Source organism: Triticum urartu, chromosome 3, assembly GCF_003073215.2.
Source record: "Triticum urartu cultivar G1812 chromosome 3, Tu2.1, whole genome shotgun sequence".
In the NCBI taxonomy this organism is placed as follows: domain Eukaryota; kingdom Viridiplantae; phylum Streptophyta; class Magnoliopsida; order Poales; family Poaceae; genus Triticum; species Triticum urartu.
In genome coordinates, this window is record NC_053024.1 from 530,280,676 (window position 1) to 530,300,445 (window position 19,770).

The following is a 19,770-nucleotide window of genomic DNA, read 5'->3' on the forward strand; positions in this document are numbered from 1 at the left end:
ATCGCCTGTTCCATCCAAGCCCTCCCGATGAACACGACGCATTCCGTTGCCTCCCCATGAACACGACGCATTCCGTTGCCTCCCCATGAACATGACGACGACGTTGTTTCAACGTTCCGACCCAGCCATGTACACGAGCCCTGGCCGTACGTATGCGCGAGTAGGCGTTCGAGACCCCGCCCGTATGTACACATACGTGGCCGTATTTTCTTTCTTGCACCCTGGCCATTGTACGTACGTGTACATGCTACGTGCGCGCCTCTACTACGACACATGCGCGCCTCTACATCGACCAGTATATATGTACGTACACGTTCGCGACCAGAATGACAACGCTACGTACGCTTCGACCAGGTGGGTCCCGACTGTTAGGCACTTCCTTGCGTGCGAAGATGTAGGTGGTGGGTCCCAGCAGTCAGGGGGGCAAATCGTTTTTTTTGCCCGGACGCACTTCCTTGCATGCGAAGGTGTAGCTGGTGGGTCCCAGCAGTCAGGGGGGAAATGTTTTTTTCACGAAATACGGTGGCTCGTCCGGTGGATCCCCGCTGTCAGGTGGAGGAATAATTATTTTGCGCGTAATAAGGAGCACTTCCTTGCTGCGGCCGTGGACCCAGCTGTCAGCGTCTCCACGCATAGTACTCTTCCGATGGAAGTCGGTCGTTGACCAAATTGACCACGCCGCGCCGAGAGCACCACGGCGGTGGACGACGGCGAGGCCTAGGAAGGGGACGACACGGAGCCGGGGAAGACGCGGCAGTGAATGCCCATGCGTAGAGGAGTATGAGGATTCACTGGTTCGGTACGGTGTGAGGTTGCCGTTGCCGCAGAATAACAGGGGGTGTGGGTGAGTAGAGGGATGGCCTGGCCAGCGGTAGGAGTAGTAGGGGGCGGTGAGGCCTCCGCCACATCGTAGCCAGCCACGGGAGGCAGGAGCACGAGGCACGACCGGCGCTGGTTTGGGAGGCTGGAGCAAGAAGACCAGAGGTTGAAGAAGCACTACGGCCGTTGGATGGACATCGTACGGTCACTGGAGCTAGAATCATGCATATTGACTAAGTGGACAAAGCCCTCCGTCCCCGTCAACTTAGTAGGCCCACAAGTCAGCCTCTCACCAATGTGGGTCCCAGCTAGCAGGGGGTATTCATTTTTTTGTGCGTAATAAGGAGGCACTTCCGGTGGGTCCAAGCTAACAGCAGGGGGAACATTTTTTTCGCGAAATACGGTGGCCCGTCGGGTGGGTCCCAGCAGTCAGGGGCATACGTTTTTTTTGTGATATACTGGTGGGCGTCCGGTGGGTCCCTACTGTGAGGTGGAGGAATAATTATTTTCCGCGTAATATGGTTGCACTTCCTTGCGGCTGCCGTGGTCCCAGCTGTCAGCCTCTCCACGTACAGTATTCTTCCGATGGAATTCGGTCGTTGACCACATTGACCACGCTGCGCCGACAGCACCACGGCGGTGGACGACAACGAGGCCTAGGAAGGGGACGACGTGGAGCCGGGGAAGACGCGGCAGTGGACGCCCACACGGAGAGGAGTACGAGGGTTCACTGGTTCGGCTGCGCTGCCGTCGCTGCAGAATAACAGGGGGTGTGGGTGAGTGGAGTGGAGGGATGGCCTGGCCAGCAGTGGGAGTAGTATGGGGGCGATGAGGCCTCCGCGGCAGCACAGCCGGCCACGGGAAGCAGGAGTAGGCGGCACGATCGGCGCTGCTTTGGGCGGCTGGAGCAAGAAGACCAGAGGTTGAAGAAGCACTACGGCCGTTGGATGGACATCGTACAGTCAGTCGAGCTAGAATCGTGCATATTGACTAAGTTGACAAAGGCCTTCGTCCCCGTCAACTTAGTAGGCCCACTATACTGGGTCCCAGCTAGCAGGGGGAGTATTCAATTTTTTTGTGCGTAATAAGGAGGCACTTCCTTGCGTGCGAAGATATAGCTGGTGGGTCCGAGCTGTCAGCGGCGGTAATGTTTTTTTCACGAAATACAGAGGCCGTTTCGGTGGGTCCCAGATGTCAGGTGGAGGAAATCATTATTTTGCGCGTAATAAGGAGGCATTTCCTTGCGTGCGGCCATGGACCCAGCTGTCAGCCTCTCCACGTACAGTCCACTTCAGATGCATGTCAGTCGTTGACCACGCTGACCACGCCACGCCGAGAGCACCAGGGCGGTGGACGACGACGAGGCCTAGGAAGGGAACGACACGGAGGCAGGGAAGACTCGGCCATTGTTTTTGTTTCCCACGCGGAGGGGAGTACGACTGTACGAGGGTTTACTAGTTCATCTACCGTCTCCAGAGAATAACAGCAGGTGCGGGTGAGTAGAGGGATGGCTAGGCCAGCGATGGGAGTACGGTGGGGCGGTGAGGCCTGCGCGGCAGCACAGCCGGCCGCGGGGAGGAGGGAGCAGGCAGTCCCGCCGGCGCTTGTTTGAGCGGCTGGAGCAGGAAGAGCAGAGATTGAACAAGCACGACGGTCGTTGGATGGACATCCAACAGTATACAGGCCATCTGTGGAAAGCCTCAAATCTGTGGAAAACAGCATACAACCCATCTGCCATTATTTCAAACAATTTACAGCCCATTTGCTAATTCTTACGGGTTTTTTTGGAGCCCATATTTTCTTTATGTTAGCATTACAGCCCATATTGTGGCCACGGTTAAAAAATTATACGAAATTTTGCATATGTCGGTGCGGTATGAACTGTTTTTAATCCCGAAATTTTGAGTCACATTCAGACTGATTTTAAAAATAAATGTATATCAATATAAAATCCAATAAATTGTCCACGCATAAAAATCAATGCAATTTAAAATATCGAAATAAAAAAGATATTTGAAAATAATTGCCGGTTTGATGTGTTTTAAAAATGTACATCCCATTTCTCATTACTGATAGGCCATTTTCTCGGCCAGCCAAATGAAGCTCTCCTCGTCTTGAAAGATTTGCAGCCCAACACGCCTGATAAAGCGACTTACTTGACAAATCACAAAAGAACTGGGCTAGCCATTTTCAGAAAGAAAAAAACTACTGGGCTGGTCTGTGGTAAACATAAAAGAAAAGGCTGTCTAGACAGGCCAGAGTGTCCCGCACAGCCCACTTGACACCCTGCTTCCGTCTCAAAAACAAATTAGATAAATGTCACTCCAATTATGGCGATTCATAAAAATGCCACTGCAATTTCCAAACTTTGAAAAATGCCACTGCAATTTTTGCAAACTTTGAAAAATGCCACTGCAATTTGCAAACTTTGAAAAGCGCCACTCCAGACTTTGAAAAATGCCACTAGAAATGGCATGAAATGGCATTTTTCAAAGTTTGGAAATTGCAGTGGCATTTCTCGGATACACCAGATTTGGAGTAGCATTTATCAATTTGACCCAAAACAAAAATAACTGGGCGAGCTGCTGGGTCCCTGGTGTCAGCCGCTCGTTGTGCAATTCTCTCGTTTATTGACTACGTTGACAATGGCATGGGACCCAGATGTCAGAAATCCACTTGGAGGAGCCATTCTTTTATTGGCTTGAAATAAGGAGGCACTTGCTTGCGTACTTCCATGACCTTGGCGGGTCCCTGCTGTCATCCTCTCCATGTACAATCATCTCCTAATGGTGTACGCGTCAACTTGCTAGGCCCACAAGTCAGCCTCTAAACCGTGGAGGACAAATACAACCCATTTAAAAAAATAACAGCCCATTCCATACGTTCAAACGGAAAGTTCAACATTCAGACCAAAGTAACAAGTCTGATCCACATATAGAGTACTGAACTTCCACGTTGACAACCATCATAGCCAAGTTAACTATCTACTCCCACTAACACTCTAGTAGCGTACAAGTACTAACTTACTCTTAGCTAACTAGACGATGTCGGCCGCCATCTGCTGTCCATGCTAAACACCGGCACCGGCGTCCTCCGCCTCGCCTCAGACTTGCCAGAGGTGCGATAGGGCGCGTTGCTCGCGTGCGTTGGCCCTTTCCATGCCGGCGTGGTCCACCGAAGCTTCGGCTTCCAAGCGGGAAACCCACTTGACGAGCTGGTAGTAAAAATCGGCGTCGCGAACGCGTGCGTGCCCGGCAGCCTCCAGGGCTATTTGCCGGGTGCCGGCCTCCACGTAGTCGGCCCAGTTGCGGGCGCTCTGCTCGCGACTTAGAGCGTCGGTGCACTGCTACTCCATGTCCCGCTGGCGGCGCAAATCGGTGATACGCTGCTCCTCCGCCAGGCAGTCGCGCTCCAACAACTCCTCGATCTCCGCATTGCCATCTAAGGACAGATAGAATGCCTCCTCCCTCCGTCTGCCTTTCGGTGAAAACCCGAACACTAGTTTCGGCGGTGACCACCTCCGGCGTCGCCTACCGCGGACGGGCGGGAGCATGGCGGACGTGGCGAGCGACGTCGGGCCGGTGGGGGCTTATGAGGATATGGCGAGTTGGGTCACGGTGGCACCTGAGAGGGCCGGGAAACAGTACTTATAGGCGGAAGGTAGCGCGACGGTCATCGGAATTCAATGCATAATGGCTTAGCGCGCCAGCTTGCCGCGGAAAACTAGAGAAACTGAAATTATGACTGTGCCGTCCCGTCCCGTCTGGGTTGCGCGCCAGCATGGCGGTCAAACGAGTGCACTCGAATCATCTCCCTCCTTGTCAATAATGATTCCACGGATTTAAAGCGTATCTTTTTTCGCATCAGTTAGCTGCCTTAATTACGGTCGGCTGCATGCAGACACTCAGAATCGCTCACAGGCAGTACGCGAAGCAGCATGCAACGAGTCGCAGCCGAGGGCACGCATGCAGCCACTTAAATCGCTGTAATTAATCAGGCTTAAACTTTTGCATGTCGTTAATTATTGCCATGCCTTGGTCTTGCTGCTTTGCTCACGGGACTAATAAATCCCGGACGGAGGGAGTACCTTGGTTGGTGAGAGGTTTGAATTAAGCCCTGCAAACCGGAAAGGAGGTACTCCCTCCGTTTTTATTTAGTTTGCATATTAGCTTTGGTCAAAGTCAAGCTTTACAAACTTTGACCAAGTTTATATACAAAAATATTAAGATATACAATAACAAATCAACAACAAAAATATTAAGATATACAATAACAGATCATATACAAATATGTAGCTCCAAAAGCAGAGATCTAGAAAAAACATCTGTTCTTCCTACTAACATGGATGCTTCTCTTGGCCAACATTCAGTACAGACTGAAAGACAAATTTGTTTGTGGAGTCTACATTTCCTCTTGCAAACGTAAGTGGTTTCACCAATAGCTGGAACCATGAGAATGAACCACACATGATGGAGGAACATCCACTGCAATATGATTTGGTCTTCTCTAGATCACACCGCGAGACTATTTTCGGAATACAAACTTTAACTTAGGAAAAATGATGCCCATTGTATAATCAGACCAAAGCAATGAAGCACCTAGTGTTGGCCAATAAATAGTACAGTACTACTTTTCTGTAGTCCATGAAGTGACTATCCAATCTTTCTGTGTCTATTTTCAAATGGCACTGCATGCAGTGACTATACTATTCTCTTGTGTAGTTCAACCAAAATTGTGGACACTTTGTTTGTTTGCCAAATAGCAACGGGCAGACATCTCTGTCTGCACAAATATCAAGAAGCTAGTAAACATATACCACACCTTGTATTTTCGGTTTAAACATGTCTCTTCCTCTTAGCATCTGTCATGTTCTGCACTGGACAATCTGATACAGTTATGTTTTGCCCTAGACAATTTCATACTGAATTGATTTGCTGGTTCAGAGCAGAAATATAGCGCCTATTCTTCATCAGACCAAGGATATCCATGTTCGCAATGATGGAAGAGGTGAAATCAATACAACCGAAATTGAGCATCCAATCATTTAATCCTGTCCTGCACCTCCAATGTAGGTCCACCCTGCCAATAAATTCACATGCAAACCACTAGTATTACTATCTACTAACAGTACAAAAAGAGTAGCAAGATAGTAGCAAACCATGTACCTTCGTAATGAATAGCTCATAGTGCCACCAATTGGATATAAAGGTTTGGAAAAAAACATGCTCCTAATGTTGAACCAGTTGGACTTTTTGTGCGGTTCCACTAAAATCGAGCATCCCTGTTTGCATAGATATTGAAAGTGTGATTACTCTAAAAGTGGCACTAGTTGAAGCATAGACTCACAAATATAAGCATTCCAATTTCATAATGGGAAAAGGTAGCAAGACTGTTTCTAACCACCTGTTTGAAGGAATAAATAAAGCAACATCGGCTGATGTCAGGAAGGCATACATAGTTTTTTCTGAAAAACTGAGCCATTCCTGACCTTTCCTCTTCTTTTAAGCAAATTTTGTGCAGTTCTACTAAAATAAAATGCCATCACCGCCTTGACAATTCAGTGACACTGTACAAAAGGAAATGACTTAACATTACATCATGATGTCAGGTATGTAGTCGACAGGCATTAGAGACAAACATACAGACCTCCTCCGATAACATAATGAACATTAATTTTAACAAAGGAGTGACTAGCTTTACCGGGATAATTTGAGTGAACTCTACACCCTTTGTTCCTTAATATAAGACGTTTTCGCGGTTCAATTTAAAGTACCCAAATGTCTAGTATTTAGAAAAACAGGTAGTAGTTTTCTTGAGCACATATCTGGGAAAGCTTGCCACACTTTATTTATGTCCATACGCTAATGCAACACCATTCGAATACTACAAATATACACTAATCCAGTGGTAGTGCAACAGTAGAGTATTTAGTTTATTACAGGGTACAATACAATGGTTTTACTGAATAGATTTCAATAAACTCTAGCACTGGAAGGTGTCTATAAGAATTAACAATACAAAATGTAAAGGTAACAAGTTTCAGCATTGGTATACTAGCTCTGCATGAGCATTAAACCAAATACAAAAGTCTGAAGGTAACTAGCATTATTAACTAATGATAGTATAAAAAAATGCAAACCATGTACCTCCAAGGTAAATATCATTTTGAACTCGGGGGGACCTTAAAAATTGCTATCCCAATCTTGATAATCGATCAAACATAAAAACTTGATCGAACGAATCAAGAAAATAGCTGGAGGAGGAGGTGCCCACTCTTGACCTTTCCTCTTGTCTTCATAATTGTCTGTGCATTTTAACCAAAATAAAATGACATCAGTGCCTTGGCATTTTGGTGACACTGTACAAAAAATTAACTTATCTCATGAAAGTGAGGTATGTAATCTATAAGCATTAACAGTGCAAAAATCTGAAGGTAGTAACAAGTTTCATCGTTGGTATACTGGCTGTGCAACAACATTAGAATGCCTTAGACTGCTGGCGTTGCTTAAATTTATCGGTGGCATTAGACTGAGAGCGGCATTAGTTAAATGTGGCATCACTTTAGCAGTAGCATTGCTTGACTTGACTGTTGGCCTTATACTAACAGCAAAAAGAAGTGGCAATAAGAGCATGGGAGGCCCATTCGGACAGTGGGTGCACCAGTACAATGTACCTCCACGGACGCAGCGTGGTGAGGGAGGTATGTGGATTACGTCCCATTTTTTCTCTCTTTAGCCACCTTTTTCCTATGCGAGGACAACAAACCGATCGACCTGGTCATTCTCTATTGCATTGTCATGCCTTTCTACCCTTCTTCAACCAAGAGACATGAGACTCGTTCCTTAGCTACTGATTTTCCCCTTTTCAACCTAGATGCGGGTTCGATGCTTACTCTCTTGGACAGTACAGTCTCCCTTCCTTTCCTTATTCAACCCAGACATGGATTAGTTTGCATGAAGTAGGGTTTCCTTTAATAGTGCAAATTATGGTTTTCGTCTGCGTGGCCAGCAGAGCAGAGGATAGCAAATTGGGAAGATGGTGGAGTGGAAAAAGATCCACATGCAACGACGTGGCAGATGGGGCAATAGAACAAGGTTATGGTTTGAAAAGAGGTAGCATACCTGAGGATCGGCGGGAAGTGGCTTCGCTCGTGGTCATCGTCCTCCGCACACACTACGGCAGCGAGCTTGGGGACGGAGGCCATTCCGCGCGGGTGCTAGGTCTGAGAGGACGGCCTTGTCGTCAGTGCATGACCTCGCTCGCTGACGATGAGTGCATCAACGTTGCACGTCCTTTTCTTCCCCGGCGAATCTGTGACCACCGGTGAGGAGGGAGAGAGGGGCCGTCTTTTTTAGATCTGGAGAGAGGATGGTAGTGTGAGAAGCAAGTGGGCAGCCCTTAGCAAGAAAGCCCTTAGCAGCCTGTATATCTTTTTTATACTACTAGTACTGGAGGTGGAGTAGTGGTAGAGTAGTTTATATTTTTCTCTGCGTACAGTACCAGTTAGTCGTGCTTCAAAACTGATCGGCACGCCATTAAAAAAATAAAGGTTGATAACTAATGCGGAACCTTGGGCCAACGCGGCCAGATCGCATTTTGCACGAGAAATTACACACCATGTTTCGTTGACATGTGGTCCCGTTCCAACATATCAGTGAGACGATGGCGAGTAGTAGGAGTATTTCCAAACGGACGTGTAGTCTAGGGCGCCTCTTCGTGAACCGTGGCAAACTCGCAACTGTCCACCGACTCTTTGCCTTTCCCTCTTGATTTGGAACTGCTATCGCACGCTCTTCCTCTCCCTCCTCCATTTTCCTTCAGCCCTTCACCCTTTCTTCTGCCATTGTTCGATCGTCTTCTCCATGGAGGGAACATGCCGGAAACGACCCCGTTATTCTTGCCCCGATCTGAAAGATGACGTGGTGGAGGAACTCATTGATCGGTGCGACGTCATCACCTCGGCTAGCATGGCAGGTTTGTTCAAGCCCATTCTTGACTCAACTAATAACATCATTACAAAGAACCCAAGAGTTAAGAGCGGTTTGATCTCCCCTATCTTCTTCGCCGTGACCCTGATGATGACTGGCGCCGGCACGACGGAGGCCTCGCCTTGTGCAAGTTGATGCCGCTTGATAGTGATACGTATGATGTTAAGATGCCGTCGCTTGAGGGAAAGGCTTGGGCGGGCGCAAATGGAGATTGGGTTGTTTACATTGGGTCCAACTACGAGTGGGAACTTGTGAATGTGTACACTCGTCACCGGGTTCCACTTCCAAAAATCTCAGCACACTGCCCAGAGGTTGAGCACACCGGTAATGTACGCACGTTCAAATACGATCATGGTGACTGTATTCTACGGAAGATAGCAATTTGTCGAGTTCCCAACCGCTCTTGGAATTATAGTGACTATGATGTTGTTGCTATCTTCGACAAGCTTGTCGCCTTCCTTGATGGTTTCACTCGATGGATATTGCTCAAAAATCAGTTTATGTACACGGATGAGTACTGTGATGCAATTCAATATGAGCGCCTTGTGTTTGCTGCCACCACTCGTGGCACTGTTTTTGCATGGCATCCTCATAGTTTCGGTACGTTTGTCTTCCATTGTAATTATAATTGTTTCATCCACATGCATGCGGGTTAGCAAGTTTCCCTTTACTAACTAACCTTCTTCTTGTGTTTCCAAGGTCCTGTGAACATCCCACCACCTATACCTAAAAAATTTTATAACCAAGGGGGAGATGACGATGGTGATGATCACGAGCATGAGGACGAGCAGCGCCCATATACTCTGTGGCGCCTGGCAACTAATTCCGATGGATCACCTCTTCTTGTGTGTATACAGCCCACTAATGATGTTACTGGTAAGGAAGCAGGTGTCTCCCTTGGCCGCACTCTCCGGACCTATTCCAACACCCGTTGCATGGTATTCGGGATGGATACTAGTGTGCTAGCGCCAACTCCTTCTCCCTGGTACAGAATTGTTAGTCTTGGATAAAACTCGCTCTTCCTTGGACAAAACTACCCGATGATGGTGAAAGGCGATCCAACTGTTGTTGACACATTTATGAGAAGCAACTGTGTCTATACCTCGGACATTTGTGTGGTTCCCTACCCTGGTAGGGATATAGTAGGCCGCTTTAGCCTGGATGATCAGTCCTGCGTTGGTTTCCAGATCGACAATCGATGGCCCATCCCAGAGAATCACTTGTGGTTCAAAGCAAGCGTTTCCAACGCCGAGGAATGGTTGAGTTGAAGTTCATTTCATTGCTTGTTATTTGTTGTGTCGTGAAAACTTTAGTCTTTATAATGTATCCTCGTTGTCGATGTGGGTTGATGACCTGTTGTATGTAATAAAATGATATGCGTGTGATAAACTTACTAAATTTACGAATGGCTTTCGAGTCGCTTCTCTGAGTGAGTGGTGCGACGAGGCAAAAAAATATTTTCCGAATACATAATTGTACGTGCATTGCAACAGGTTATCGGATAAGGCCAATCAACAATAGTAGTACACTATTTGTACTAGCTTCAGATGCTTCGCGCGTCAGGCGGGTGTTTTTACTGTAGCCATATGTTAATGTGTTCGCTGTACGTAACCAGCACCTCGAATCCTCGATACTAGTAATATATAGTAGGAGTAAGTAGTAGGGAGTAGTAGGGTGGCATGGGCCAGAACAAGCATTCACGTCTAGGAGTACGGCACACGCCACCACCACGACATCCATCTGACACCATATTATTTCTTGGAGTCCGTGCTAGAGCAATCTCTTCAACCTCGTCGTTTCTCTAACTTCAGCCATCGCGCAACGGGCGAGGTGGGGGTTTGCCGATAGTCGGTTTCCTTAACTACGGTCCCACTTGTAAGGCCAACTCCAACGCACGACCCCAAACGCACCTCCGTTTTGCACGGACTCCAACGATAATTTTGACTAGAAAAGCAAGACCAAAGAAAACAAGAACCACAAGAATACATTTTACTACTCCTGTAAGTTGGATTAGTGCCTTCTCGATGCATTCATTGTTGATCTGCGGAGGCTCGATCTTGCGTCTGCGCTAGCTAAAAGTGATAGAACATCTACTAAATTGCGCTCTATCAATATATGGATGTGTTCTTCTTCCCAATACAAAAACTTGCATCCATTCTACTCCCTCCGTTGCACAATACATGCCTTCTATTTTTCAAAATATATATGTATCTAGACATGTCTTAGTATATAGGTACATCCATTTTTGGACAAATGGAAGTCAAGTATTTTGGAATGGAGGGAGTACACAATAAATTTTTTAAGTTAGCACAACTAGTCTAATCCGAGAGCAGAACCGAAGATTTGGTCGGGTTCTTCCTCCTTTTGCCGACACGTGGGACATCTAGCATCCAGGTCATGTCATGAAAGAAAATAGAGTGGTAGTTGAAGCCACGAGATGTGCATCTTGGGTTAAACTGTAAATAGAATCTTACTACTCTTGAGTAACTCCAAAAGCGGCCACCGAAGATCTTTATTGGATTTGTTTTTCATCACCAGCACGTCGAGGTGAAAGATGTGCAAGTTCAGTGGGTCCTCTTGCGTTTTCACTGACATGTGGGGCCGCATGTGAGCAAACAGACGATGGGCTCCGCGCGTCCGCTGGCTGGCAGAGAAGAGAGATAGAGGAGGGCTGAGCATGGACTGCAGGAAATTTGTTCTACGTACCTCGATATAGGCTCGATATAGTGGGGTGGCATGGGCCATAACTTAGTAGCATTCACATCTAGCAGTACGGCACACGCCACCCACACGAGTCCCATCCGTCACCAATTTTCTTGGAGTCCGTGCTACCGCCATCTCTTCTCCCTCCTATTTTCTCAGCCATCGCACGGTGGGCGGGGTGGGGGTTTGCCGATAGTCGGTTTGCTCTACTGCGGTCCCACTTGTAAGTGAAAATGCAACACAGCACGCATTCCCGCTTGAGCGGCATGCCGGACCAACCGTGTGGGGGTGCGACGTGAACACGGCAGGCTTTTCCTTTTGAACTCGTAACTTGTAAAATTTGGTTCTGCTCCATGGCGCGACCGATAGATAGAAAATAACGATTTTGCCTAGAGTATTGAGAAGTTTGGTTCTGGCGCCGTTCATGCATGGAGTACGTACGAAAATTATGAAGTTGATGCGAAAGGTAAGATAATTACTGTAGTATCATATACTCCTACATGGATTTGACAGAAAGATAAAAATACATACGGATCCATCAACGTTCAACGACATCCTCACGCCCTAGTGCGCCGGGTCACCAACCGACGTGTGAGGAGCAGCGGCGTTGGCGGCGAGCTCAACGTGCTTCTGAACAGTGCCGTCCAAGGTTGCCCTGCGCTCCAAGAAGGCCAGCGTCCTATCGTCCTCCTCTTGCATGTAGTAGTCCTTGTGGACGATTTGCGCGTAGACGTGGGTGATTATGTCGATGGTGTCTTGCTGCGCCAGGCGCTGCGTGGCGAGCGCGACCTCGAGGTGGAAATTCTCCGGCGGACGGCAGGCAGTCGCAGGGCCACCAGTGCGTCGAAGTGGTTGTTACCATAGTGGCCGTTGAGGGTGGTGGGCATCGCAGAGCCTGGGCACGTCGGCTGGAGGCTGACGTCAAAGTCGTCCGCAAGCTTCTTGACGACGGTGAACTTGTCGAGGAAACCGACGAGGACCTCGTCGAACAAGGAGACGAAGCTGTCGTCCAAGCGGCCCCTCACCCTGGCGGCCTCAAGCAATACTACCTGGAGACGTTCCTCGGTGCCGGTGGATGTGTTAGTACTCCTAAATCCAGATGGTGGTGCTACTAGTACTAGTAGTAGTACTACCAATGTAGTAGTAGGAGTACTAGCACTGTACTACCCGTTGGTCAAATTATTACGTGCTACTCCTCACAGTGAAGTGACAAGACCCTCCGCCGGAGATGACACCTGAGTATAGGTGCCGTGTTCGACATACCATAGTCAGCCTCACCGTCTGCAGTCACTATCATCATGGCTGTAGAGCTACCCTGCTTACAACTAGCCCTGTTCGACATAATTTCCCATGCGTAGATGCCCGTGCATTGCACGGAACACCAAGATTGGGGGTGGACGGCTCCGGCAGCGGACATCGCGCCAGATTTTTCCACGGCCTTCTACTCCTAGATGTGTACACGTGTGCTGGTGTGTGTTGTGTGCTGGGTGTGCGCGAGTGCGTCCTTCTGTGCATGCCGCCGCGCAGTAGTGAATTGTGCGCGAGTGCATCCTTCGCGCGCAAGAAGTTTGTCCTCAATGCGCCCTCAATTTACTAGCGTGCGGGGTGCTACCCCAAGTGGTTTCAACTTTGTTTACTTCACCGCGTGTCAGATGGGCCTCTAGTTTACTTATTTTCACCCACTGCCACATGGGCCAGCACACGAAGATACAGAACACGAGCTGACAAGGCAGCATGTGGATTGGTTGACCGGTCAACTAAACAATATACGGAGCTATACACTGACACAGTGAGCGTATAATCCGTCGGTATAGAGAGTTCGAGTGAGAGGGGAGGCCCGTGAGAGATAGCAGAGAGAGAGAGAAAGAGCTACTCCCTCCGTTCGATAATGTAGTTCCAACATTTTTTAAGTCAAACTTTTGAAACTTTGACCAAGTTTATAAAGAAATTACTTATATCTACAATATCAAAGATAAATTATAGCATGAAGTAAGTACATGTTGTGATGAATCTAATGATCTTTCCAGATGTAAATGTTTTTGTCCACATATACCTGGTCAAACGTTTCTGAGGTTTGACTTTTCAAAACATCCATATGCTTATGGACGTGACAGAGTCCCTAACAAGAGAGAGAGAGAGAGAGAGAGAGTGAGAGTGAGTGAAAAAAGTGTGTGTGCGTGTGTGAAAGAGACATGGACAACACACGATAAAAGTAGAGAAAAAGTGTGTGTGTCTTATGCAAACATATCACACATGCATCTTCGACAACGGAGGCAAGGTGAGGAGATAGTGTGTGGTTGTTTGGAACCAAGAGAGCAAGACCCCTAAGCTAGCACGTGGCCAAGAGGGGTCTGACAAACAAGGGAGAGAGGTCAAGAGAGACGTACGGAGAAAATGCAGACATGGGGAGGAGAGAGTGTATGTTTTTCATAGAGAGATCCCCTGGAGATCGTGATGGGACTACATGGGTGGGAGATCGAGTGACAAGGTGTGTGCGCGATAGAAGATGCCCCAAGAGATATCGAGATAGACGTATGGATGGAAGGAGACAATACATGTGTTCCTGTTGGCTAGTAAGAGATAATCATACTTAGGAGGGGGGAGTGCTTGCGCCTATGATGGATTGAGGGATTATGGTACTTTGGGGGGTGCGTGTCACATGGAGAGAGAACAAGGGCGTTGAGTGTTGGATGGGTCTATATGTATAGCGCGAGCGAGACATGTGTATGTGTGAACCAAGGAGATATAAGGCCAGTTTGGCTTGCGTCCTAAGCATCTTTTGCCTGGCCTGGGGTTGTGGCTGGATTTCATGCACGCTTGTTTGGTTGCTACCCTGTGAAAAAGAAAGCCCGCCTGGCCTGGGTTCCCTTGCACTTTAATTAGCCTGGCTGAACTCCAGACACTGCAAGTAGTCTGGCCCAGGCGACCGATTTCGAATGCTTGGTCGTGCCTGGTCGTGTGGCCATGAGGCTAATAGCAACATGGATGGATATTAGCATTAAATAATTGATGCATGGATTGATTGATGGGACGTTGATGCTTTGCTTGGCCCAAGCATGAACCAAACGCTTCAGCACCACACAAGCCTGGCCAGGCAGAAATATTTTACATCTCACGTCCACACCAGGCAGTACCGGCCATCAAGGCATGAGGGTCAGGTCACGAACCAAACTGACCAATAAAGTTTGAGAGAGATTGAGGAGCCCCGATAAGGCTGAGTGGTGCGTCAGATAGCTGAGAGGGGGAAAGAGATATTCCATCCGCTCGATAATGCAGTGCATGTAATTTTTTTAGAAGTCAAACTTTGGAAACTTTGATCAGGTTTACGCAAATGTTATTTATATCTACAATACCAAAGATACATCATACAAAACTACATCTCGTGGTGAATCTAATGGCATATGTTTGCCGTACTAGATGTAATTCTTTTTCTCCACGTACATGGTCAAACTTTGTGATGTTTGACTTTTTAATAAATCTATATGCTATGGACCGAGGAGAGTGCCTCGGTCGAGACAGATCAAGTGCGTGTGAAGGAGAATGAGTAAGTGTGCAAAAAGAGTATGTGTGTGAAAGAGAAAGTGACAAAAAACGATAAGTTAGAGAGAGAGAGTGTGTTTTTTTGTTTCTTATGCGAACATATCACGCATGCATCTCCGAGATGGAAAAGCGAGGCGAGGAGATACATGAAGATAGCTAGTGTGTGATTGTTTGCAACGGAGAGAGACACCCATGTAGCACATGTCCAATAGAGGTGTGGCCAACAAGGAACAAAGGTCGAGAGGGACACATGGATGGCATGGACGCATGAGGAGGGAGAGAGGGTGTGTTTGTGATAGAGAGATCCCGTCGAGATCGTGAGGGGACTATATGGGTGGGAGATCGAGGGAGTGCGTGCGCGATAGAAAGATGGCCCGAGAGAAACCTAGTAGACCATGCACATGTTTGTGATGGAGACTAAGATTAGCTAGTCATATACATATAGGGGGGACTGCGTGTGCCTACAATTGAGTGAGAGACCATCATACTTGGCTAGCTGGGCATGAGATTGTGTGTGTGCGCGTGTGAGATGGAGAGAGAACGAGGGGGAGAGATAGAGTTTTAGATGGGCCTATCGAGTGCGAGTGAGATATGCATGTGTATGTGTGACCCAGGTGGATGGAGAGTTTGAGAGAGGGGGGAAGAGCTCCGAGACGACATAGTGGTGCATGAGAGAGTTATAGGCAAAGAGCCAAGGAATCTGTGTGCGTACGATGAGTGCACCCAAGATATCTAGCTTGGACTAGCTAGAGTATTATACATAGTGTGCGAGAGAGACCTATAGATGGTGTATATATGCATGCGAACTAGAAAGACCCCCCCCACACACACACACACAAAGAGAGAGAGAGAGAGAGAGGGAGAGAGAGATGGAGAGAAAGGGAGAGGGACGAACAAGGTTTTTGTGTCGGATGCGTGCGACAGAATAGAAGATTGTCGGTGAGAGAGAGAGGGAGAGAGAGAGAGAGAGAGAGAGAGAGAGAGAGAGAGAACAGGACTCCGGGAGAGGGGGAGGTCTCGTTTTATGCATAAAGACTGATATAAACCATGTTTCGATATAAACTTGCATTCAAATATTTACATTGGAGAACATGTTGTTTGCAATCCACACATCAACGGATATATGCGTATATCAAACAAGTTCATTAATTTGACTTTCAACATGTTCATGGAGTACTATAATACTGTACAACATGCTACTCGATTGAGGTGTTCAATTTTGGATTTAGTTCACTATTTTGACCTACTGAACGAGCTATTTCATTGAATCGAGATATTTCATTTTGGGTTTGATTCGTGTTTTTGAGTGGCTCAACTATTTGTCATATAGTAAATCGCTAGCAACGAGCATGTAAAAACACATTACTCCTGAGCATCATCTCTCCATCTAATAAAGAAGTGGCAAGCTAATATTTCAAAATTTGATCCGAATCGACTTGGTAAGGTAGACGTGGATGCTCGTTCTCCCAAAATTTGAATGAACCGTTAAACATCCTCTCTGCTTGGTGGAATTCGCCCGAGCAAATAAATGGGAGACACAAAATTACTGTCCTATGTGGGACACGCATCAATTGGCCTGTTGTACATCGAGGGTAGGTTCGTAACTTCATCCAAGCGCGCCTTCTCCTCGGCCGAAATGACATGTGCCGAATAATTCATAAACCATGGTCGGCAAAACACGCTCTCCTCGCCCGAAATAGCTCGCGCCCACTATTTCAAAACACGCTCTCCTCACCCGAAATCGCTCGCGCCCACTATAGTTCAAAACACGCCCTCCTCGCCCGAAATCGCTCCCGCCCAGAGAAGCAAATTTACTCTACTATCCCCGACCCTCAGTACACAGACCCAAGCCGAGAAGCCTATAGGCAAGGGTAGAACTGTAACTCCCCCTCACATTTCAGACAAATGCGTCCGTAAGACATGGTTCCACTCCCCTCCCAATTTCCCCCGCCCGCCCCCATTCATACCTCGTGGGCGCCAATCACCTTCTCCCCGGGAAGCTCCCTTCTCTCGAGCCGCGAAACCTCAGCCCCACCTCCATGGCACCCCCACCGCACCAATTTCATATCCGCCCTCCTCCCTAATGCCGGAGACGCTGTCCATTTGCCGTCGTGCACTAGGCCGTGCGCCTCTTACTCCGTGCTGCTGGTGCTGCCTCGACGACGGTCGCGTGAACCGTACCGGAGCCAATTCACCCCCGCCATTGTTCACGGTGCTGGAGCGACTCCAACTTTGGATCCGTCCAGAGTCCTGGCGCTGCTTCGGCGTAGCCGTCGACTGTCGCGACATCACTCTTTCCCTGCCGCCGGTCGCCACCGCAACCGCGCCGGCCTCACCGACTCAGCAGCTGGACCTGCCTACTTCACCATGCCGCCAGATAGGTCGCACCCTCATCTCAAATCACTTTATTTAGGCGTCAGTTGTCTGAATTTTTATTCTGGGCCAATCGATTTGCAATGGGAAGCAGCACCCCTCGAGGCGGCGGAGCTCCTAGGCTGCCGGTTGGCTAGTGTCTAACATAAGGGTGCGGGGCCGCAAAGTTCGCCGCGGAAGCAGCGCTTAGATGGCTATCTTTTAGAGTTGCGTGGGTTGAAGGTACTGCTGCCGCCGGATCTGGATGACGGGGAGTCTTTGTGGATTGGCCTAGGGGCGGCGCAACCACGACAGTGCAGTGGGGCGGGGAGCGAGCTTTTGGCCGGGGCCACAGACGGCGGAGGCAGGCTGCTCTGCTGTTGGTTGCTGGCTCTTCGAGGAAGATTCCAAACAGTGTCAGCCGGGAGGCACAAGACGGCCAGCCATCCGGCGTAGATCGGACAGTACCGAAATAAAATAAAATCGTGTGACCCCAATTTAGTCTTCAGTCAACAGACGTGTGACCACTCTCGTACCTTGTTGTTGATCTCTTAGTGTATTTCTTCAGATCAAAGAGATATGTCGTTCTTAACATTATGCGTTATCTGCATCTTCAGACACACCGTCTTCCGACTCACCGCAACTGCTCCAACAAGGGAAGCATACACCAGAAGGGAGCTATAGTCCCCACTCAACAGTTCCCTGCATCGAATGCGTGTGCCCGACATGCACAGCCACAACAACTGCAGGGCCATCCACAAGTCAGCACATGATGCTCACTCCTATGGATGGAAGCCAGATAGGTTGTACCCTCATCTTACTTGTGTGCAACATTTATGGCTTTGTTATTCATCTAAGCATGGAAAATAGATCATCACATTTCACTGTATATTCATGCTGATCTCTTACAGGTCTTGTTCAGGAGTTAACGCTATTCCATAGTTCAGCTAAGATACTTGTTCTTTAGGTAACACTGTTCCATAGTTATCATCCATCAGCCAATGCTATCCCACAGGCTGGTGATTATAGTATTATACCACTTCTAGTATTTCCTATGTTGTTCTTTAATACTTTTGTGTGCCATCTAGTTAATCTCGAGTACAAATGATACATATTCTGTAGCTTTCATCTGTGTTCTCCCTTTAGTTTATGAGACCTGTTGCTGCTAGTTAACCCAGTCCTACTATTTATGTCGTCTCCTACAGGCACTCATTACATAAATCTAACTACTAGTTGTCTTCCATGCATGTCAGATATAATTCGACACACTGATATATCCACAAGAACCTCACGGAGCAATGTAAAGGCCAATAAACTTGATGTCAATGATACCCAATATGATGGAACATGTAAAGGCAGTTCTTCAGAAGACTTGCAGAAAGATGATGAATCCTCTTCACCCCACAAGGTCCTTGCTCTAACTTGGCCTGTGATATGGGTACAACATGCATATAATGTCCTGGAGTGTATCTACTTTGTTACAATGCCATGTGCTTAGCATGCTGATCATGCATGTAAATATGTCATGCCTTCCTGTTTTTCAGTACCTATTCCATTCATGATAACATGTTTTCAAATTTAAGTACTGTCATTCTACTCTATCGCAATGCCATCTTCTTAATTTGGACATCATGCTTCTGAATATCTTATGCATTGTTATTCATCAGTATGTACTTCATCTGTCTACCATACCATGTTTTTTTACATTGAAGTGTTGTTCTTGTGCTCTGTTGCATTGCCATCTTATTTTCCCAATCATACACGTGTATGTTGCCTTAGTTATTTCTGTATGTATTCCGCTAGCATACAGTTTTACATTCAACTAGTGTTTTTTTGTTGTGTTGTCCTGTCGTATCCCTAGCTCTTACACCATACTCCCTCTATCCGGATTACATGTTGCCGCAATGGATAAAAAAGGATGTATCTAGAACTGAAATACGCCTAGACCCATCCATTTTTTCCGGATGGAGGGAATACATGTCAATATTTCATGCCTTTCTATTCTTTAGTACCTATTCCATCTCTCTGCTGCCGCATGTTTGATAATTAAAGCACCATTCTTCTATACAAGGCATGCAAGGGGAAGACGACTATGTTAGAATCTGAAGGGTTACAAACAAGGCCTTTGCAAAAGATCCAAACGCCAGGAGATAATAAACCAACTCCAGTTTTTAAAGATACTGCTCTAGCACAGAGAAACCCAACTCCTACTGATAATAAGCAGATTCCAGTGGCCAAAGAACTAGTCCGCTCCAGTCCAGCAAAAATATGTCAACTCAACTCTAAGAAGCGTGTGCGTATCCTTGCATCATGAAATTTTATAGCATGCTGATCATATTTTCTACATGTTTCTTACCCATCTCTCTTT